The 23575-nt window shown below is 40.6% G+C and overlaps 1 long non-coding RNA gene across 5 annotated transcripts; it reads right to left on the reverse strand.

The window, feature by feature from the left end:
• Positions 1-335: 335 nt before the first annotated feature.
• LOC110368947 lies at positions 336-22319 on the reverse strand. Of its 5 annotated transcripts, XR_004928011.1 has the most exons (5): positions 22084-22313; positions 10874-10941; positions 6400-6578; positions 6105-6217; positions 336-1006 (listed from the first exon to the last, which is right to left on the reverse strand). It is a non-coding gene; the product is annotated as an uncharacterized LOC110368947 (long non-coding RNA). The 5 variants fall into 5 exon arrangements; XR_002428559.2 differs by having other exon boundaries at positions 6105-6578; positions 22084-22319; XR_004928010.1 differs by having other exon boundaries at positions 336-1016; positions 6105-6578; positions 22084-22319.
• Positions 22320-23575: the final 1256 nt, after the last annotated feature.

Genomic DNA, 23575 nt, shown 5'->3' on the forward strand with positions numbered 1-23575 from the left:
TCTGGATGATGTCACAGTTAACAGAACGCCAGACCAGGTGTACCTACGTTGAAGAAAAAAGAGAGAGAGCAAAAAGTTAAAAGCTGAAATGACAACACATAGTGCATAATTGAAGAACAGTAGAACTCAATATAGTGAGAAAATTAGATCCTGATATACTCCAGTAACCTAAGCCTATAGCAGTAAAACTATAGTATATATAGTAATACTTCATAGCAGTAGGCAACCCAACTTTATGTGTTTTCGGGATATGTAACAGTATAAGACGGCCTATTAGCAAACCCTGTCCTAAATCTAATACCTGTTTTAAAACAAACAGAAAAAGGTCAGGTATCTACATGTGCAATATTTATGAAAGGTACAGTAAACACACTAATGGACAAACATATTTATAATTTGCATCTTCATCCATTGATTTTCCCACTATTAAAATCAACGGACGATATAGGATTACGCACTTCCGCACACTTTGAAATGCCATCACCTCGATGAGATTTGAACATTGAAATGTTGGTTACAGGTCAAAGAAACGTTAAACTCAATAAAGTCAGAAATGATGAACTACAATATAACTACCATCACTAGGCATGTCCTAAAACGAAGAGAAGGTGAACTTTAATCACCTCTGAATCGTTTCATTCGTTTGTTTGTTTTTTTCTTACTGGTCTTAGTTCCAACATTACCAACTCTAAACTGAACATGCATCCAACTGTGGAGTAAGTCATGGATCAACCGTGTCAGAAATGAGCAGTCAGAATGTTTCCTTGCAAACTGAGCTAACAGATTTCTTTGCTCCTTTAAGTTGCCCAGACAGGCTGATGGGAACAAACTAGGGGGTGGGGTGGGTTGCAGTCTCATTCGAAGCTTCCTCCTCCTTCTCCTCCTTCTCCTCCTCCTGGGCAGGATACAGTAGGCATCATTTAGTGGGGAGAGCGGTGCAAACAGTGCGGGGTTATCCACGAGGTCGCCACGCTCGCCGCACGGCCGAGCTCATTTCCACTGCTGTCTGGCTTCCCCTCCGAGAGAGAGAGAGAGAGAGAGAGAGAGAGAGAGAGAGAGAGAGAGAGAGAGAGAGAGAGAGAGACAGCCGGTGAAATGGCTCATTCACTTTCTGATCACAGTCTCCCCCCTCTATCCTTCACACACTCAGAAACACACTCACACTCGCTGCAGCCTGGCTTCATTGTGCTGTTATTTTTCTCATCCTTCACTTTCCCACTGTCATGAAATACTTGCTCAGCTCTGACAGTTCACTTTGTGGATGCCGTCTCTCATGAGACTCACCAGATCTTACTCCAAATACCTTTGTTTTTTTAACTATCGATGTATCAGTGTGCTAAGATTAAACCAGATTGACTTCAGCAGACAAAAACAGCTCGGATCGAGTGTCTAAGTATTTCACAGTCCTACTAATCCCTTTCTCTAACTAATCTGATAAGCACAGCTAATGATATTTCAGTGAATGCCCCGAAATGAATGTAGTTGTCATAAACCAGAAGCTTGTTCTACAAGCTTGCAGCTTTTTTCTCCTCCCTTAAGGCACTCCGGTGCTGAACCAATTCGCCTTTGTTGACTTGTACCTCTGCCAAGTCTTGCTATGAAGACGTCTCAGCAGCCAAGCGGTCAAATACCTGAGGAGGGCAACTTGCAGCCGCTTTCTGCACAGCGCTGAGCTGCCGATGCTGCAGGGGTTACATTTGCCTGACTTATTTAAGTTTGCTGTTAAAGAAATACGATCAGCATTACAAAAAGTGCTGCAATGACATATAAACTAATAATAGCCTGCAAGATAGAACAGAAATATGGATAACCACCTGAAAAAGTGTCATGGTTTTACATTGAAGTTCCAGTTACTGGCCCATGTCTCTGTGTTGAGGAACAACATCATGCTCTGCTTGGAAATAAATATGGAATGACTCACTTTTGAGAAAGAAAAACAATATAAATTAAGTGTTTGGTTTTGGCAGTATGCATTCTCAGACTGTTGTAGAAAAAGGTGATGAAATTGATGGAAAAAAAAGAACATGCTTAATGCTGTAACTAAAAAAAGACTTGATCTGAGCAATGTTGAGAAAAAGATTATGGAATCATTTAATGTTGAAGACACAAAATGAAGGAATTGCTTCATGTTGAGGAGCAAACTTGGTTGAATTTCTAATTGTTGCACAACAGAATGTGGAGCAAAATGTAAGGATTGGCTATGTTGGGCAGCATTCCTAAATGCCTTCCAGAAATTAGGTTTTCATGTGGCCAATGAACATTTTAAAGCATCAGGAAAGAGAACTTAATGTGTCTTGAAAACATAAGTACTTAACAAATAACTAAGTGATAATCCATCATTTTTCCTCTACTGAATGTGAAATTATGCAAGTAATTATTGCCATCCTTACATATACTTTTTGGTGCATGCTCAGTAGTTAAGGAACATACTTTTGTGTAGTATCTGTGATTTTAGTTTTTTTATTATTAATATTATTATTATTATTTTCATTTTTTTAGCGTAAGTATTGATTAAAACTTTTTTTAAGAGTAGTCATTTTCCATGCATTTTCTCAAGTTGCACTTTGAGTTGCAGAAGTTTAGAATTTTATTGTTTTAAACCAGTTTGGTGTTACATCAAAATGTTCGGCAAACATAAAAAGCTTTTATGCCAATGACGTTTGAGGAAATAAAATGGAACAATCAAAGTTATCCATGAAATTACTCCAATCTTTCACAAGCCGTTAACCTTTTTTGTTGGCCCTGTTCCATCTTTTTGTGAAATTTCAGAAAATTAGCCATGGCGATCACATGTCTGTGCTTTGGTCTATACCAGAACCTTTTCTTTGAGCAAATAAAACCAAATCATCAGTTTACACATCAAAAAATGTATTTAAAAAAAAAAACAAGTCTTCCATTTATAGGCTGTGAAATGCTCTTAAGTTTTATCATGCTACAACTCTGGTAGCATGTTCCGTCAAATACAGCTACAAAAAGACAAAAAAGACAAAAAAAACAAAAGAACTACACTTAAACAGAAACAAAATAGTGAAAGCAGTTAAGCTAGCTTTGGTTTCTCTAATCTAAAAGCATCCATTGGATAGAACTGTCATGTAAAGTGGTGGAGTTGGACCCAAATCCAGGGAGCCTCACATTGCAGGTGATTAAGATTTATTGACATTTTTTTGCTGAAGTCAAAGACATCAAACTGGAGTAATGGAGCAATAACACATTTAAGACAACAGGCAATGTACGAAGCAGTAAGGACTGACTTTAAAACTGGCTAGGTGGGTGAGAGACCAGAGAACCGGCTGAGACTCAACAGGAGAGTTCCCTGTTGCTGAGGAAGAAACTGAGAACATAACTAATGAACACAGAGCGAGACACAGAGGGAATCCCAGACGACCCAGAAGGATTACAGTGAACTGTAAACTACAGACATACAAAAATGGAAGCAATACATAAAGAGTGGAAAAGAAACTAAGAAAGAAAAACAGGGTGGAACCAAAAGTTTTAGTCAGATTTACCCTGAACATGTAACTAAGCAGATCCTGTGAAGTAAACATTTATTCATAGTCATTTTTATATTGCAATTAATCCCGTGTAAAACAAGGCTATTGCTGTTGTCGTCCCGTCCTGGTATTGTGTCGTCACACTTTTTCTAAATGCTGTTGGAAAAGAAGGGTGTGTTTGTATCTTTCCTGCCTATCGTGTTGCTTCCTAACTTTAGAACATATCCAGGCGCCCATGAAGGCCACTGATGATCCTTACCATCTTAGCATTGTGTTAACATGCACATCCTACATAAATCCCCTTAATAAATCCTGTAGAAACCCCAAGGACGGGGTGGCTATATATCTTATGAAGACTATTGCTTCCTAACTTTACAAGCCAATCATGTGCCCCAGAAAGGTCACTGCTAATCTCCTTCCAGCTTGACATTTTGTTACACGCTCATCACTTTGTACCATCCAGTTGAAAAATGCATGCCAACTTTTTGCATGTGGCACAAAAGATGCTGTTGCATATTTTGGGACAAAGTCATTTCTCTAAATCTTTCTAGATGCCAAAACTATGAATTTGGAAGACATTATTCTGTGTGTGTTTTTTTTCTTCTCCCATTCTTTCCAAGACTACAAATTGCCGTGTCTCTTGTTCAGGAGTTTCTGTTTCTGGATCAATACCGCCACACGTTGCAGCCCTTTACTCACACTCCGGCCTGGCAGTAAGGGATTGCAGCTGGCCGGCGGGTCAATGGCTGGGGTCCCGCTCGGCTGATGGCCGTTCGTTAAAGAGCGGTCGACACGGCGGAGCTTGGTGTTAACGGTGTCAGCCCTGATACTCCCGCCGGGCCGCACTCTCCTAATGAGCGGCCCAATCGATAGCCGTCTGCCCTCACTACCGGCCAATCAAATTGACATCTCTAGTTGACACATCGAGCCGATGAGGAAGTTTCAGCTGCGCTACAAGTCACTTACTACACTGTTGTACATGTGCATTCACTGATATCATTGATTACTTCCCAACAAAGATAAAATACTCTCTTAATTAAATTGTTTTATGTATTAGGATGTGATACCAATAACTGATTGTTTGTCAGGTTGTAAAACTAATCAAATAAAACCTCAATTCAACAAAAATATGCAAGAGATTACAGATGACCATTAGTTGTGCATGAAAAACTAAGCACATCATGATTCAACAGTAAAAACTCTGAGCAGTGGGAGGGGTTTTAGCTCATTCATATTGTTGCTTTATTTAAGGCTGACAGCTCTTTTAGTATCCAAAACCAGCCATCCTTGCTCAGTCTTTTACAAATTGTTCTTTCACATCTATTATGTTTCCTTTAGATTCTCTAACGTCTCCTAATCATTTTATACCTGCCCGGTGCTCAAGCGGGTGGTTACTGATGTCTTTCCCACTTTGTACTGTGTGATACACCTTTTACCCCCCGCCCCCACCCCCAGATTGCATAGAAACAGCAAGAGTGAGGTAAATGTCCATTTTCCCATTTATTTCTCCATAATTTTGGAACATTATCATAAAAGTCCTTGCCAATGTACTAACATCTTGGCACCATGTTACACAAATGCCAGTTTTCCTCTTAAATCCTATGCAGACAGCATGGGTGGGGCAATTTCCTTTCTTCACTATCTATTGCTCCCCTATGTTAAAACACAATTAGCTGCCCAGGGAGGTGATTGCTGATGTCGTTCTGATTTGGCATTGTTTTAAATGCCTGCAACTTTGGCTCTTATGTTCAATTCAAGCACAAAAATCATGATTATGCACCTCTTTACCTATTGCTCCCCAATTTAAAAAAAATCATGTACCCGCAAAGGTCATTGCTTATGGGTTGCCGACTTGGCATTGTCTTAACTCATACCTGCCACTTTCCAGCTAAAATCCACTCGAAAAAAAATAGTTAAGTAATTGTCTATGTTTCCTGTGTCTTGCTTTCCAGTTTCCAAACATCAGGTCCTCAAGAAAGCCATTGCTGTTACCTTTCCATTTTGCGTTGTTACATGCGGACTATTTCCTAATTAAATCCTACCGACATATAAAGGGTGGTGTATTTGTGTATTATCACTGCTTATTAACCCTGTTTTTAAACATATTTAGGAGGCATTGAAGGCCATTTCTGATTTCTTTCCAGTTGGGTTTTGTGTTAACAGAAACTTGAGTATTACACAGCAGAAAACTGCCTGGAACTACTTTCCCTGTGAAAACCAGTGAAAGCAGTGAGGGTGCTCTTACTTTTTTCACATACCTTTTTTTTTTTTTGTTCCATTTTTGCTTAATCTTTTCTAACTTTTTGTTTTTTTAGAAGAAAAAAAACTTCACTCTGCCACTGTGAAACATTTTTTTTTTTTTTCGTTTTTTGCTGCTGTGACAAATTCACCCAAATCTCTGCTGGTGAACTTGTGCTTTTCTTCCCTCTTTTTTTCTTTTGGGGTGAGATATTTTTATATCCACAGCTCCGTGGGGTTTCTTTCTGTGTTCCTGCTGCTGTCTCGCTGCTCTTGTCAGCTTTCTGGCATTTGTATTTGCAAACAGACCAGAAACATATTTACAGAAATTGTTTGACAGTAGGGAAAAGCTGAATATTTGCTCCCCTGTCACACCTTAAAGCGTCTGCATCGGGTTTAGTTCTTGTGCGCTGGTGCAGGGATGAAGAGGCGCTGGTCACTGTGGAGCCTCCGTCCGTCCATCTGTCTGTGCGTCCTTAAAGAGAGGCCTGTCCCGGCCACAAGGGGTCATTCAGGACACAGAGACAAGTGAGGCACTTCAGGGTGCTTTAGTTTTTGCACAAAACAGACACAGAGCTCGGCTTCTGCTGGCTTGTTTTTATTGTACACTTGCAAAAACACAATACAGATTTTTCACGCAGAAGACAACGTAAAGAAACGTCATGCTCACCGTCTTGTGAAAATCAACATTTTGCAGATGATCCGTGGTTTAAGGGAGCAAAATTTGCCACAGATTTAGAGATCTGTGCCAAGCACCGGAGTGTGACTACAGCTAATACATCGAATTAAACACTGAGTTTGCTTACGAAATCGTCCCTTTGTTCAGTTTGGGTGCAGGTCCTTTAAATTCTGCAGACAAAGAACAAAAAACAAGGCAAGGGCATCATTTATCAATGCATTGGATTCCCAAATAAATTACTGAAACAAGATTTCTATCAACACATTATGGGTGACAGAAAACCCTAAACCTTAAAATCATTTTCATTCAGCTTAAGCGCATGGGGGATGGGGGGTGCATGATGAATTTCCGGTTGCGTAAACCGACAAGATGCACCTCGGATCTGTTAGAACGAAATGTTTGGAGCTATTTCAGAGGAAAAGATGTGACAATGTGACATCACGCTGAGGGGAAATAAGCGGGAGCAGAGATATATTTAAGAAGAAAAAAAAAATCTACAGCTTCTATCCCTGAGCTCCGCTGACAAAATGTCTTTAGGTGGTGCGGATTATGGATTAATCTATAATAACTAGCGAAGGAGAAGAGAAAAGGAAGAGAAGAAACCCCTCCGAGTCGACACCACTGCGAGAAGCTCTGCCTCATCATCTAATGTTCCCGCTAATATTCCCAAATTATATCATTTAGACCTGTATCAGCGCCTGAGAATTAATCATCATTTTCCTGACACTGCCCGTCCCCCCCGAGTTCATTAAATAAACTATTTCTCCGGCTCTAATTTGTACAAGTTGCAGCCGTTTCTCTTTGGCCCGTCCGCCTGGCCCCGCTTTTTCTCTTAATAATCTGTTTATCCGTAAGTGTCACATTACGTTTGCAAAGCAGCTGGGTGGAGGTGGGGTTAGTGGTGGAGGAGGGGGACACCAGTGCCTTCTGCTTGTACGGAGGGGCTTCAGCGTGATTACCCGGACTCATATTTTGCCGCCGCCTCTATCTCTCCCTCTCTCAGACTCGTCAAATCCTTTTGATCTGAACTGTCTTCATAATCACTTCAAAAAGTCTTCCTGCGAGCGTGAGGGCTTTACAAATGGGCCTCCCTCTCCCTGAGTGGGTGCTGCTCGGGTTTCTTTCTACTCCTGGGCGTCTTTTTTCTGACCCAGCTTTCTTTTTCTGGGCAGTGTGAGGAACAGACCAAATACTGTCATAGACAATCTGAGAGGGGGGGGGGGGGGGGGGGGAACCTCCGTGTGTTGTTGAGACGTTACACAAAGCTGAGCAGAACGGTGAAGTGGAAAGGAAATGTTTTCAGAATGTTTATACAAATCAGAATGTGAGCTATAAAGCTTACCGTTCCCATGCTGAAACACGGGGGTGGCAGCATCATGCTGCGGGTAGGCTTATGATGTGTGATTTAAAAAAGAAATTTCTAACACAAGTCTTAAGTGGGTGACTGTAGTATAAATTTGTTTTCGCCACTCCTGAGTCAATTCTTTGTAGAACCAAAGCATGACACTGCCCCCCCCCCCCCCCCCGCCCCCCCTTGTTTCACTAAGGGAGTGGTTTATTCAGAGTGATGTTCAGTGTTTAAAAGGATCATTTAGGTGTCATCTGATCAAAGCACCGTCTTCCACATGTTTGCTGTGTCTTCTACATGTTTTGGGGCCAACAGCAAACAGGACTTTTTATGACTCTCTTTCAACGTTGGCTTTCCTCTTGCCATTTGTGGAATTCACAGATTCCCCCAGAATACACATATACAGTGTACATGTGTATTCTGTGTACATTGTACACCACAATTTTGGCTTCTCTCTTTAAAAAAAACATAATTTTCCTTTCGCTTCACAGTTAATTACTACTTTGTGTTACATAAAATCTGAGTAAAATATAGTAGTTTACGGAACCTAACAAAGATGTTCAGGATAGAAGTGTGCAACAGTTGCATTAAGTCCAGCTACTAAAGGTGGACGTGTTTATCTTGGAAAAAGTGAAAAGCGAGTTTTAACTTGCTGTTGATGAACAATTTGACAAAGATAAATTGTAATCTTCAGTAATTCTGAATAACATATTATCACTTTGGCCTTCTCAAAATATTTGCTCCACTGCCGGTGCAACCTAATCCTTTTCCTGGATGTAACAACAAGCTCTGTCAACTTTTATATTTTACTGCATCTGTGTGACCTACGCAATCTATGGCACCTTTGTCAAACAAAGAAACACATATGCCAGCTTTTCACACTGTCATATGTCCGCCACCCATTTAAAGGTACTCTTGCACTTTGACATGACACAGGCGTGTGAGTAAGAGAAAAGTTTTCATGTTCCATGCATTACACCAGTTACTTTAAGGTTTTGCAGTAAACGATAAACACAGACATCTTTAATAATCTATAGGTCCAAAACCTGATTTTCAGATGAGTTATTCCTATGCTTTAGTTGTACCCTAGATAGCCCAAAATAAAAATTAAAATCGCTGCAGCTTAAGCCAGCCTAGTGTGATGGAAAATTAGCATACTTACGCCAACATTAGCTTCTGAAAGCAAATCTCTACAACTAATCTTTGGAGAAGAATACAGTCAAATTACAGACATTTTTGGCAAGTTACACATGCCTCAGTGTTGTTGATTAGAATAAACCTTTATACACTCCAGCCTAAGCCAACCAAGGATGTTGGAAAATTAGCATGCTAACACTAGCATTAACTATCCAGTCTTCCACAGCTAATCATTATGGGATTCAGGGAATGCTGAGGCGATCTAAAAATATTTTAGCTTCAAGATCAGAGCAATATAGACAGCAGCGGTAAAAAATAAAAAAAATAAAAAAGATAAATGGTCTGTACCTATATAGCGCTTTATAAAGTCTGGGGACTCCAAAGCGCTTCATACTACATTCTGTCATTCACCCATTAACACACTGACGGTGGTAATCTATATTGTAGCCACAACTTCCTTGGGGCAGACTGAGAGAAGAGCGGCTGCCATACAATCGCTGGAACCAGGCCCTCTGACCACTGACTGCAGGCAAGCCGGGTGAAATGTCTTGCTCAAGGACACAACGACTGAGACGGAAGGAGTGAAAGTTTGAACCGGCAACCCAAAGGTTACAGGACAAACCCCCATTTCCTGTCCCACTGTCATTTGGACAGTAATGCACTGCAGCCCAATTTAGTATGTTGGAAAATCAATTTGCAAATACTTATGTTAACATGTTAAAGGTAACTTCTATAATTATTTATTAGTAAAATATCCTAATAAATTATTAGGATTTTTCTAGCAAGTTAGAAATGCTTAACCTATAGCTTCACACTAAACTGGTTAAAATGAAACCCTTACAGTATTTTGTTCTTAATACACTGTAATAATGCATTGGCGTGTGAGCCTATCTCACATGGCGGAAAGTTATCCACAGTGAGTTATCATTGGCAAAATGTAAAATTGAATTATTGTAATCTAAATTGTTTGTAAAATGTAAACTGCTCTAAGCATCATTGTGCTTTTAAGTGCTTTTTGCATTAAACGTTGATACAGCCGCACTGTTTGCTTGCATGACTGGATACAGTGAGTTCTGGTAAAATTAGGTTTGATGTTAGTTGCATATTTCCAACCAAACATAATCCAAAAATTGCATTCTGGTGTCTATTTTATTCATTTTGCTGAAGTCTAACCCACTGTGCACATTACTTAGGTGATGTCATTAGCCCAGTAGCATTCCTGTGTAACGATCAGCTCTGGCTGGGAGGCTATGAGCAGCCAACCGGCCTCAGAGTGCACGCAGGTGAAGACAACCAAGGTGGCACTGCAGAATGTGACATAATGAAGCGCGGCTATGAAATTCTATCTGCGTGGGTGCGCGTAGCCATACAATTACGCCACGGTTTACAACCATCTCCCTGCCTCTCTTGTCTCTACCTGCTCCGTTCTGCTCAGATTTACTGGCTGTTACTGCCTCATGGATTTGAGGTCGTCACAGGCATATGTTATATGCGCGGCTTATTTATGATGAAGGTTTGTAGTAAAGCTGTATGACTTGCCTGTGTGGGCCAGTTTGTATCTTGCCGTGGATCAAGAAAGAGGGTTCAAATGAAATAGACAATGCTGGCCTTTCAGTATATTTTAATATCCTGCTGCTCTTGGCCCTGAGACTAGTATCCCCCTCCCAAGTGTTACACTGTGTGTACTGGATGGATGGATGGAGGTGGGAGCAGGATCTGTGGCAGTGTGGGGAGGTGAGGAGGTGCACCCCTACCCCCTTCTCGCTCCGCCGCTTCAACAATAGCATTTGCATATTTTTATGCTCCGTCTTTCCTCTTGCCTCTCTCTCAAAGAAAAACAGCCCGGAGCGTGAATACTCCAGCAGCAGCAGCAAGCGTGCGGAGGGAAAAACGGAAGCCGAAGAGACTGTGTGTCCGCTTTTGCTTGGGGAGGTCACACACGCGCACACATTCAGGCTCATTTACACAGACGGCCCTTACCCCCAGAGGTTCTGCATCAGAGGGAGTCAGGAGGACGGGGAACCAAAGTTTAGTGTTTATTAGGCCTCCTGAAAGAGAAAGAAACAAAGGAAAAGGCCGAAATTGCAATAATTACTATGGTTAAATATCATTCACATTGCTGCCAAACTTCATATGGCTTGTCCGAACCACTTAAAGAATATTTCTGATTTTATTTAACAGTTACAATGTATGTTCTCTGATGTGACCATTCATTTCTATATTAGCAATTCAAGTTAAGGTTTTACATTTGGTCCTAAAAACAGGATCTTACTGTATTATTGACGAAACTGTAACTTTGATTTTTAATTATTTTGTTTTGTTTTGATCAACTTCCCTCAATTTGTATAATTAATACTTATCTTTGGTGGTGGTGGTGGGGGGGGGTTAAAAGCTATGTTCTTCAAGCATGATTAAAGAACTCCTGTTCTCTGATTGGTCAATTATAGGATTGTGTTGCATCATTACTGAGGCTTACTGCAAACACCTCATTTATTTCCAAAGGTAATAACATTAGTAGCTTTTAAATTATGAATTTCATGTAAGAGAAAAAAAAGTTTAAGAGAAAGGTAGTCCATAGATCACCAGTCATATTTGGATTGTAACATATTTCAAGCAAAGTATTTTAGGGACACCATTATTTTTTGTTTACTTTTTAAATTACTGCATACCATTAGACACGTGGCTCATACTTGCTAAGAAAACAATGGTTATTTTTCTTCTAAGTTTGTTTGAGTAATTTATGCAAGATTATAATCCTTATTTCAGTTTATACACAAGAAGGCCAGTTTTCTGTACTGCTTTATTTCTAAGTATGTTGCTATCACACAGTATTGAAATTTAGCTCAGACAAAACATCTCCTTCATATTCATTAACCTAGTTTGATAACAGACTGCTGACAGTCTATTGTTTGATGTTTTCAATTACCTATACATCACAAAGTTACCGTTGTTAACACCTAGCATTTTTATCTGCTGTTCATATATCTATGGAAAATAAATAATGTTGTGCTTAATTTTTTTACCGAGATGCAGGATCTTTGTATTATTTAAAAAGTTTGATTTAAGGTAAACCAAAAAAATTTGCACTTTAGAATTAGCATGCTAATTTTCCATCTATAGGTTTAGCCTGCTAGTTTAGCATGGTGTTAGCATGCTAATTTTCTAATTATAGCTGTAGCATGCTAATTATCCAAACACAGTCTTGACATACAAATCTCATAACCACAGTGATGACATGCTAATTTTCCATCCATAGGTTTAGCTTGCTAATTTAGCATGGTGTTAACGTGCTAATTTTCTAACCATATACGTAGCATGCTAATTATCCATACCTGGCGTGCAACTCTTCCAAAACACAGTGATAGCAATTTCCTATGACAGAGCTAGCATTCTATTTGACTTGCTAGTGTATCTTGCATTTTTCGGTATGTAATATTTAGCATTTTGCCTATTTGTATTTTTTTTAACAATTTTTCAAACATTTGTCCCTTAAAAGAATTCCCTCTCGTTTTGAGATTATGAAGTCGTAATACAGTAAGCTCAACGTACTTTGTAAATTTGTTGCTCTTGAGAATGTGAGAATGTGTTAAAGATACTATAGCTCAAAATGAGGCTAAAAGAAGTGCTTTTTATATATTTTGTGACAAAAATAGCTTTATTTGTAGTGTGATTATCATAATGAGCAACATAGCGCACACGTATGATGTTTAAGATGAAGCGTAATCAATAGTGTTCAACTAGAAAACACACATCTTAGCATCAGTTTGTCACAGATTTGACACAATCTCCTGTTGCTACACTTTTGTCTGTATGAAAATCTCAAAGAGAAATACTGAGAGAAAGGAGCAGCATTACGTAACTGTATCATTCTGAGATGCTGACAAAGCAACGAGGCGCGTGTTAGTCATTGTTAGGAAGGGGGGATTTGTTTGTGGACTAATCCAGAAGGGCCTTAGACGATCACAGCCGTGGAAAACCGCAGAGGACTGAATTCAAAACCAGCCATAACTGCAGAGAATGCTTCCCTAAGCTTACACCTCCACCATGAAGGTTACACTCAGAGGATAACTAGATGCACAGCAGAGCTGCATGTAATTTCATTTTACATGACACCCTGCGTTATATAAAGTTCAGGCAGACAAAGGAGGCGTCCCTGTGGAGGACCATGATTTGGTTTTTGAGGCTTTAGTTTGAGGCAATATGAAAAGCAGCATGTGTGTTGCCAGATGTAGCGATGAAGAGTTGTTTTTTGTCCCAAACTGACGACACCGGATGTGTTAAATCTGACACCACCTTCCACATGGTGCGAAAGGTGCACCTGCACAATGTGAAAAGGATCTATATCAGGACAGAAAACCTGCTCAACGTCTCCGACGTGCTCGTCCAGTGGGATTCTCAAACAGAGAAGCACACATTCAGTGCACATGTTCACCGGCACCAACAGCCGAGGAGCCAAAAGTCGAGCGGGGTATTTAACTAGACAGTACATGCTGAGGCAATTCTCCTACAACAAAGTTCTATTGTACTCAAGTTCTGAGCTTCATTGTTTGATTCTCCTCTAACTGCTGCTCGTTCATAGAAGCCAAAGATGCCCTTGAAATAAAAAAATATGCCAAAAAGAGGTTTGCAGAAAAACTCTGACTTCCCCAAAAGCCTCAGCAGCTCAGCACAATACTGTAGTTTGTGGTCCAAGCTAACTCCTGCTAATGAGTAATGTCTGTGGGGCGTGACCTCAGAGGGGTCGGCGGACAGCGTGCGATCTCCTGAAAGCTGCTTTTGTGGCGCCGATGGCTCGAATGCTCACCCCAGTTCTGGACAAAGGCAGGCAGGAGGAGATGGTGCACGGGCAAACCAAATCAAAAAGGGTGGAGGGGCTTAGCAGCAGCTCTATGAAGCTGCCAGGAGAAGGTGTTTATGGAAGTGTGATCGGACCGACTCATATCAGGCTTTGGAAGTTGTAACATTCGTAACATTTCCCGAAATCCTGTCTGGTGTCTCTACTGGAGACTTTCAAACTCATATGTTAAAAGGTTGTGGAGGTCATTTGTGACTTTAAACAAATTAAGTTAAAGATTAAAAGATTTTTTATGTAAGTAGAACAAAGATGTATTTCTAAGCCTTAGAATTTCTGTAAAAAAAAAAAAAAAAATCTCTTCTCTTCAAAGTTTGGGACAATGCATGATCCACTTCTGGCACAACTGCTGAAGAGTTTACGTATTAAAAAATGTATAATTGCTGCTCCCAATAAGCCTGAACCACATGAATAGATCCCCATGATGCACACAGAAAAAAGTCAGTATTATTTTTGCTAACTATCATTAGCCACAATAAACTTTCCCTGAGACACAGATTAATCAGGTGAAAATCCTCCAAAATTAGTCTGCTTAATATTTTGTTAGAAATGAAATATTTCACCTGGAAACTCAGTTTTTTTGATGAATTAAAGGAACATGTAAATCAAACGATTCAACTCTAAATATGTCAATTTTATGTCGTTAAATTAGAAACATTTAAAAAATGTTGTTCACATTGGGCCTTGTCGTTATTTTTCATCAACCTAACCATGTGCATATTTCGACTGAACTAAACAAGAACCTTTCTTCCAAAACCCACCGATGTTCTCATTCAACAATGTCAATATTTTTTTCAAAAACTTTCCTAAATCTCCTGTAACCATGTCATTATTTTCCGTCAGCCTCATCTTTCTATGATTACTTTGTAAAATAATCTCTGCAGTACAAGACTGCTTTGCCTCAATACAAGAAATCTGCATATCTGTGTTTTAGTTTATGCTAATTCAACCTTACGTCCGTTAGCTTTTCTGGACCCATCTTGTTTTTTTTTTGTGGTCTCAGAACAACAAAACAAAGGAAGCAGAGGTTTTGCGCTGTTTTACAAGCTCTATACTAAAACTCAAATCAAAGTCACTCAATGTTTTACACCAATCTCGCTGATTCAAACTTGAAGCCTCAATGTTTTTTGAGCACCATGGCCTGTAGATGTTCGCTAAATTGGCCATTGTTAGCTGTAACTCATCTTAGGTGACCTTATACCCAAACAGTGATGGTTGCATATTGGGGAAAAATGAAACCTGCTGTATGAAAACAGCTCCAGATCTACTTTAATCTGGGGAAATGACTGTAGGATGCTGCACGTAAACCCATAATCAGCTGTTTATAGCTACAGCAGCCCAGCTTAATGCCTCCAACATGGCCGACAGAGGGTAAATTACATCACCTAAATGAATGCCCTCTGTTTCACATCATCCAGCTGAATGTTTCCAGTTTACCCAGACTGGGTGTGTTACTGCGCAGGGAGCCGTAAGCTAAGGCAGAACAGGGAGAGGAGGGAGGGCCATCCAGAGGAAGATGCATGTTAACCCATTTCCAAACAAATGGGCCAGGGTGCACGACGTCGCGGAGAGGTGCCATAAGCATCCGCCATGCATAATGACGGCATGAATCAAGACTTCCCCGGCTGCCGAACGTGACCGCACAAGCTCGTGCGTGAATAGGACACGTCAGCCATTTATGTCATCAACAACAGTGGCAGACCCCAACAGTAATTATTGTTGCAGACGAATTAATGCCGGGGCGACTCAGCCGCGTTTTGTTTAGATGCAGATGCAGCCCGAAACAAAATGTTGGAGCAGGGTGTCAAGTACAGCTTTTCTGTTACATTTTAGGTTTTCAAAAAAACAGTTCAGAGGGTTGAACTCTAACATTTTAGGGCGTTAGTTATTCGGGAGCTTTATAAGCTGACCTGCGTCCATATTGTGGGAATTAAATTAAGCAACAGTGGAAATAAGGTTTTTCTCATTTTGAAATGGCAATGATAGCTGAGCAAAACTAAATGAAGCTAATGGGGAACATAGGTGGTCAAAAGGGCAAGGAGGGGGGGTGGATTGTTTGGGTTGGTTCATGAAAACCATAACCAAAACCTTATGCAAATGTATAACAAAATGCATTTTTAAATGCACCGGCACACCAAATGGGAGACAAAATGTAAAACTGGGTGTAAAGTTTCCTGCGATACTTAACCTCAGACCCTTCTGTCATCCTGTTCGTAACACCAGTGAAACTTCAAATATGTTTACACATAAAAGGAAAAATGAAACATAAAGCTAAAAAACAGAAGGTAACCTTGCTTAAAGATTCCGTGGCGTCACCAAAGGGTCTTCATTGTAGCACAGACTCCACCCACCCTCCCAAAATAAGAAATCAGCCCATGAAGCAAGTACGCAAAGTTTCATTTCACGAGTAATCATTGCTTTGGCAGCTTCAACTGCCAAGCAATTATCAATCGAATCCTGTCTTTAAATTTAAAGGTAATTTCCCATAGCTTTAGTATAAAGTATAAATAACTGCAATCAATGCTGAACTGCTTCAACTAAAGGACGTCTAATTTTACCTGTGTACATCCAGAGCTAAACCAGGTCCCCTAACTGATTGCTATGATGTGGAATGTTTGCAAGTTCTTCCATATAGGCGAAACAGACCCTAAACACCTGATGTTGTCTTTGAGGCGCAGCCTCAACAACAGGCTTGTTATTCACTCTGATTGCTGAGTTTCCAACCTGCTCAGGTCCCATTAGAGCTGCATATTTTCTGCTCATTTGCTGAGCATCACGGATCATCAGCTGGATGCTGCAAGCTTCCCGTACGTACAAGCATTCTGTTTGCTCCGCTCTACAAGTGGAAGATCTTTTTCAACAAAAACATGCACGCACCTCTGCGTGTTGGGCACCATGCGGCACGCGGGGCTTCACCCCAAGAGGCCTGGCTCTGAGTCAGGGACCCCACCCGCTACCATGCGTGGTAGCAACGGTATGCAAACAAATAAATGTGTTTGAGGGGCTGCGCTGTAGCTCCACAGAGATGCAACAGGGCCATCATTTATCCCTGATTGGGACCACTACAATGTGGAGCCCATAAAGACCCACAGATGACATTTCCTCCCCGTTTCCCTCATAAATATCAAAAGCGAGGCCACAAAAACAAGGCGCAGGGAAAAATTACAGCCCTATTATTGTATTTGCATTACCTGTAATAGTCGACGTATTGGTTGCTGTATTTATTGCCTTATGAGGACCAGCATGGCTGTAAACACTCGCTGATTTATTAGCCTAGCAGGATTTGCCCGAACATCACATATAATGACTTAGAAAATGGTGCAACGGGATCTTTTTTTTTATTCTTTTTTGCTCGTGGGTTTTCCGGAGGATTGACCAGACTTAGCAGGCAGCTTTGGTGTTGGAGGTTGACTGCTTCCATCGCAGATGGAGGATCTCAAGGGTGTTTTTTTTTTTTTGTTTCCTGGCTCAGACCCAGATTTGGACTTGTGTTTGTACAGCGCTTCGTCCAGAGTCACTTCCCTCAGTTAGCTGCTGTTACTCTTGTTTTCCCCTGAACTCGAGCACCTGATTCCATCTAATTGCGGTGCCACCTCCCCTGGTCTTCCACAAAGTTAGTTAGCACTGGAACCGTTAAGTTGGTTAAACGAGCAGCAAAAAAAAAAAAAAAAAAACAAGCAATGAGAGAAGGGTTTACCCAAGGTGCACTTGTTCTTCTGTTATCCAATTTTACTGGGATTTGGAATGATTTGCGCCTTGCTCCCCGAGGGAAATAAATACTTTGATTAATGTAATCCCGGGCAGGAGAGATGCCACAAACCCCCTCTTCCCCCCTTTCTCTTTATCCTCAGGGACCGCCACTGTTCAACAAACAAAAACAAGAGGGGGAAGAAAGCAAAGACTCTGCGGAGACAAGCAAACCAACAACTGGACGGGTGCAGATTTGATTTGCGGCGGATTTGCTTTATTTATTAATTACTCTGCTTAATACACAGTATCAGTCTTGATTAGCATGTGTAATGCAGTCTAACAGGACATTTAAAAATGCCAGCGTGTCCATGCAGCAATTTGCATAAACAATAAAAGTGTGGCTCATTTTAATGTTTCTCCTGTAAGGTGGGAGGAGGTGCAGGCAGTTGTTATGCCCCTGCCCCCCCCCCCCCCCCACAAACCCCCCATCCCCACTTCCCCCAGTGAACGATACATAGACGGGGAGGCTGCAGACACACAAAGCACTGCTTCATACAAACACACTTTTCTCCTCTGACTCAGAAAGCTGCTCTCCAGTCTATCTTTCCCGATCTGTCGCCCGTCACTCACCTCCTCACCAGCCGGCACAAGTGGCTTCCTTCCCCCCCCCCCCCTTTTTTTTTTTTATCTGTTTGTGTGTGACTTTGCGTGCGCTGCCTCCATTGAGACATTTCAAACTATCCTCAGTGCCGTTTAATTTAAAACCACGCCTCGCATTTCTCCTGGGCATGGATGCCATAATAACTGTGGGCTTTTAATTTGAGCAGCTCTTTTTTTCCAGGGAGCGCACCGCCACTTCACATATTTCGGAAAACAATTATTGGGTGCCCAACTTCATAATTTACTCTGGGTTTTTTCTACGAGTCCCCCTGCCAGCTGTCAAGCATAGTGGCAGCATCATGCTGAAGTAGGCTACATGGGTACATACGTGAGCAGAGGTGAGAGTCGCTACTGGTGCTCGAGTAAGGATTCTAAAAAAATAAGAATCGGTGGTAATTGTGCGAAAAAACAGTCATGGTGGCGGTATCATATTGTGGGACTGGTGCACCTACATGAGGATGGGGTGGCTGTACTTGAATAGTGATTATTAAAAACAAAAACTGGGTGTAAAAGTTTGAACTTAATGCTTTTTCTTTCTAAAGAACGTCTCAAGCGTCCAGCATAGTGGCACCATCATGGCGTACAACTGGTGCACATATGCATGTGTAAGGGAGAGTTGTCACAGCTGCTCAAATAAGTACTTTAAAACAACAGTTTCATTTCACCACATAGTTTTGGTTAAGTGTTAGATGCAGTATGATCCTGCAGGAGTAGTGCACATATATGTTGGAAGGAGGGCTGATTAAAAGAAGCAACAACTGAGAGGATAAGTTTGAATTTATTGTGGCTTTCATCCAAAGAAGACTCTACCAACTGTCAAACATGGTGGCAGCATCATGCTGTGGGACTGCATTTGTAGGGGGATGTTTTTTATACTGGTGCTCACATCAAATTAAACATAAAAAGCCACATGGCTGGTCTCAGTCAGACTATGTGACTATCAAATCTCACCTAATGGGACCATGAAAGGAAATGGAAGATGCACACTTTCGTTTAATTTCACAACACGCTTTAGGGGAGTGGACACCGTTTTGGTCATATAATGCATCACAGCTATTTGTTCATTCGTTTAAAAATTATCTACGCTGGAAAACACACCTTTTTTTTGGTTTATGGATGAATTTATCCCACTCCTGACTTGATGCTAGATATTTCATTCAGTTTAATTAAGAGTAGTGCTAATTTATTACAAATGTGATTTTAATGTACTTGCTGAACATTAACTGGACTTTTATCTCCAGGTGCCCTATAGCCATATAATCTGTTATTTATTTATTATTCACTAAATTTAGCAACTTTTGCATCATTTAAACTATTACTCAATATAATAATATGGATAAATTTTTGACTAACGTATATATATATATATATATATATATATATATATATATATATATATATATATATATATATATATATATATATATATATATATATATATATATATATATATATATATATATATATATATATATATATATATATATATATATATATATATATATATATATTGCTTTATTTTAGCAATTGGTTTTGCTTGATATGGTGTTGAGCCCCTGCCTCTTTAAAGTCTTGTACGGCCCTGCTGGTGCATTGCAAAATGTGGAGGACTCCCTCCGAATTCTTTAACTTTACTTCCATTTCACAACTGATGTCCAGCCAGAATTATGCCAGGAGGTCGATGCATGATATTGATGAGAGAAAATCCTCAATAAATCCCAACTAGTGCAAGCAGTTGTTAGGATATAAACTTGAACTTGGGAACGCCAAACATCTCATCGTCCCCTGCACATCAGAGCATCTACAAGCTGCAGGCCTTCGTCCAGGGCAATTACTAAATATGTCTTTCTCCATGAAGGATATTAATAATAAAAAGCCTGTCTGGATGAGGAGGAGATTCCCATTCATGTCTGAAAGTGACGGCATGCTTGAAGACCATTTAATTAATGGTATATATTATCATGTAAGTGCTGCAAGTTCGGCTTTAAATCAGCGTTTGGGCCTGACACCCTCAACGTATGTCGGATTATAGCGAGCTGGACCGTGCAGAGGGGGATTTATAAAGAGGGGGTGCAAATAAATTATGTAGCCCACAGGCAACTTTAAGTGTGCCATAATTAAAAAGCGGCGGGAATTGCATCAATTTAATGCGAATATGCGGCGGCAAGCCGCAGAAGTGTCTGAAATTTACGGCCCAAAATCAGCTTTTACAGAGAGGAGACAATAGATTAATGCACGCTAATTGATTTCCCCTTAATTCGCTGTAGCTGAAGTGCAACAGCCCTATATTAAAAAAAAATAAAAATCCCTCATTTTGTCAATCTCTCGCCTTTTGCATGAGATGCTTTCTGGTGATCCTGAAGCAGCTCTGCTCCCGCAGGAGCAATGAGAGACAACTGCAACCGGCAAACTCCCGCGATGATTCGGGAATCCCTGCAGCTCTCATTTGCGAAGAATTCCCAAAAGTCGTCGCTCCGCCATATGTTTGCACAAAATCCCAGCCTGGCTCAGACTTACTGATGCTGCGCATGGAGGCCGGCCTAGAACCAGGCCTGAAGAGCCAGTGTTGCAAATCTGGTGCGCAGGCGCACGTAGTGCGCCAAAATCACACATTTCACCAGTTATCCTACAGCAGAATTAAATTAATTGAATAATTAAATAAATATATAAATAAATATTTGTCTCATAATCTTAATTAGACAACTAGTGCGTCGACAGCTAATGTTTGCTCCACTAAAACCTGAATAATCTAAATTGTGGACCAAAAAGAGGGGTTATAACATGTGCATCAGATCAAAGGCGTTCTTTAAACTAGACAAAATACACAAAAAGCTATAAGGTACCACCTGCTTTTTGTCTTGATTTTATCATTTTTATTTTAAAATGACAAATAAATCGCAAATTCTGGGATAAAATTGGCACATTTTTAGCGCAAACCTGCATCACAAACGGAAGGCATTTGCATCATGAATGAGCGCGCCACCTGGCGGATTCCGTGACTAAATCATGTTCACAAGAAAAATAAATAAAACGGAAAGGAGCTAAATTAAAAAAAAGCAACATAATACAAAGAAAGACTAAATAAAGAAGACGAACAGGAAGATGAGCTTCCTTCAGGTGCGGACAGAAACTAAAATGGTCAGGGGCTCCGCACTTAGAAGAAATGTGGATTTAATTTATATTAATCCAGGTTTGGGACACATGAGAATAAAAAAAATGTTGTTTTCCCTGGAGGTTGGGCAGAAAAGTTCTCCGAACCCCCCACACAACTCGTTTTTCTTCTCGACTCCAGTGCACAAACATACAGCTTAATGCGGCCAGTGTTCCCGTCTTTTATTGGCCTCACCATGGCGACGAGGCGCGGGGCTCAGAAATGCAGCTCCCCACCATCGCCATCAGCGCCTTGGAAGGAGGGAACCCCAGTGAAAAACGGAACATTCCACAAAGTTCCGAAGCTCTGACGGGAAGCAGCTCTAGGTCTCGGTGGATTCTCGTCCTCTGTGCGCATGCATGTGGGGATTTGCGGCATAAACTTTAAGCAAACTTTGCAGCAGCCCGATCGATTTGCGTTAAACGATTTCATATCGCCACTGCCTTAATGCGCCTCTCTGCACGATCCAGCCGAGGGGGTCTCCCTTCTCTCACACTTTCCCCTCTCTCCCTTTTTTTTTTCCTCCAACGTGCTGCTTAAAATGTGATTGATCGCAATTTTCTCCGGGGAGGACATTCACCACAAAACATCGCAGCTCCTCCAGCTCCTCGGCGAGTCTGCGTTTTTTTTGCGCAAAAAGGCGCACAGGGGGGTTAGTAATAGGGAATCGGGTTAAAAACCTGCTAATTGAGAAGGATAATTTCGTCCCAGACTGGCGCAGAAAATGGTTGAAATGTCGCGTTAAAGACGACCAAATGCGCAATGAAACACGCCGAAAAACTGGGAGAAGCCTGAAGGGGAATAAAAGGAAATCCGCAGAGATAATTGTTGACTTACCTTGCGTCCAAGAATGAAGGAAATAGCTTCAGTTTGTTCCCACGGAGCGTGTAAATGGTTATCTCCCTTCCCCGCGACTCGCTGCTCCCTGAGTTTTCTTTCCTCTGCCTCGACTGAGCAGGAGCGCTCCTCGGCTCCCGCTATTATTTTCACTAAAATATATGAAAATTTATGCAAATGAAAATCAGCACTAACTGTTCGTCTCTTGTTATACTTGGGGATGATTTTTTTTCCCCTTCTCCCCCCTCTCCCCCTTCTTTTTCCCCTTTTGCATACAAAATAAATGAACTCCCCCAGCATGAAACTTGGAGACCCTTTTTTTCTTTTTTATATACGTAATAAGCAAATAAATAATGAATAAACACATCATATATCAGAGAGGAGTCTGTGCGCTGGGTTCTGGGGAATATTTCCTAGAATGGCTTTTGACTCGCCTTTTATGGATGTTGTACATCCTTTTTTTCAGAGATTTCAGAGCTTCTCTGGTACATTTTGTCAGAAACCCTCACTGTATGTCAATGCATAGAGGAGGGGCCCCATAGCTTCAAGGCTTCAGTTGTCATGGAATAGGACATTATTTTTCAATAAAACTAAGGAGATTTAAAAAATACCTCTATATGTGATCTCACTTTTGAGGAGAATTTAGTGTAACTTTAAACCGAAGGTCTTACTGTACATAACTGAATGTAAAGAGGGGCCCCATAGTAATTAACTCATGGGACCCCTTCTTAAGATAAAATTCATTGTGAACAGTCAAATAAAAAAACATTACTCTAACACCCTAAAATTGTTGTTAGCAAATTTAGCATTAAATTGGACAGAATCATGGCTTCAATCCCTGTTAGAAAAGTTAAAGGGAGTTTGGGTGGGGGGGGGGGGTCATCATAGACGCATGGCTCCAACAGTGCAAATCTTGCATGACCATTCAATGTCCATGGCCATCTAATTAGGCAATATGTGGATGTGGTATGACATCTATTACTTCTAAAACAACTGTACTAAACTTAAAAGTGAAAGCTGGAAAAATAGCATTGAACATATAAACTTGGTCTCACCTTTTTAGTGGAGTTTGCTGTCAAATTAAACAGAAACAGAAAACAAATGCTGCTAAATATAAGGAGGGACCCCATAGCTTCAGTATTTCAACCCCTTGAGCAATGAGCAAGTCTTCTATGAATAGATATGGGAAAGATACTCGTGTAAATGACTAAAATGTTGGTTAAAAGGTTAAAAAAAGACATATAAAAGTGGTTCCCAAGCAAATCCTCTCCATATTGCTTTATAAGAAGATGGGCCCCATTATGGTTTCTACACACCTCAGGTGTTTGGTAAAAGAAAATCCTCTATAGATATGAATTATGAAAATCAGGGGCCCTGGATACCTAAAGTGCTGGAATCTACCGCTGCATACTTTTTTTTTAAACAGACAAAACATGATAGCTTTCATCTTAAAACTGAAATTATACATTGGGCATACTGATAAACATAGTGA

This window comes from Fundulus heteroclitus, chromosome 24, assembly GCF_011125445.2.
Source record: "Fundulus heteroclitus isolate FHET01 chromosome 24, MU-UCD_Fhet_4.1, whole genome shotgun sequence".
NCBI classification, from domain to species: domain Eukaryota; kingdom Metazoa; phylum Chordata; class Actinopteri; order Cyprinodontiformes; family Fundulidae; genus Fundulus; species Fundulus heteroclitus.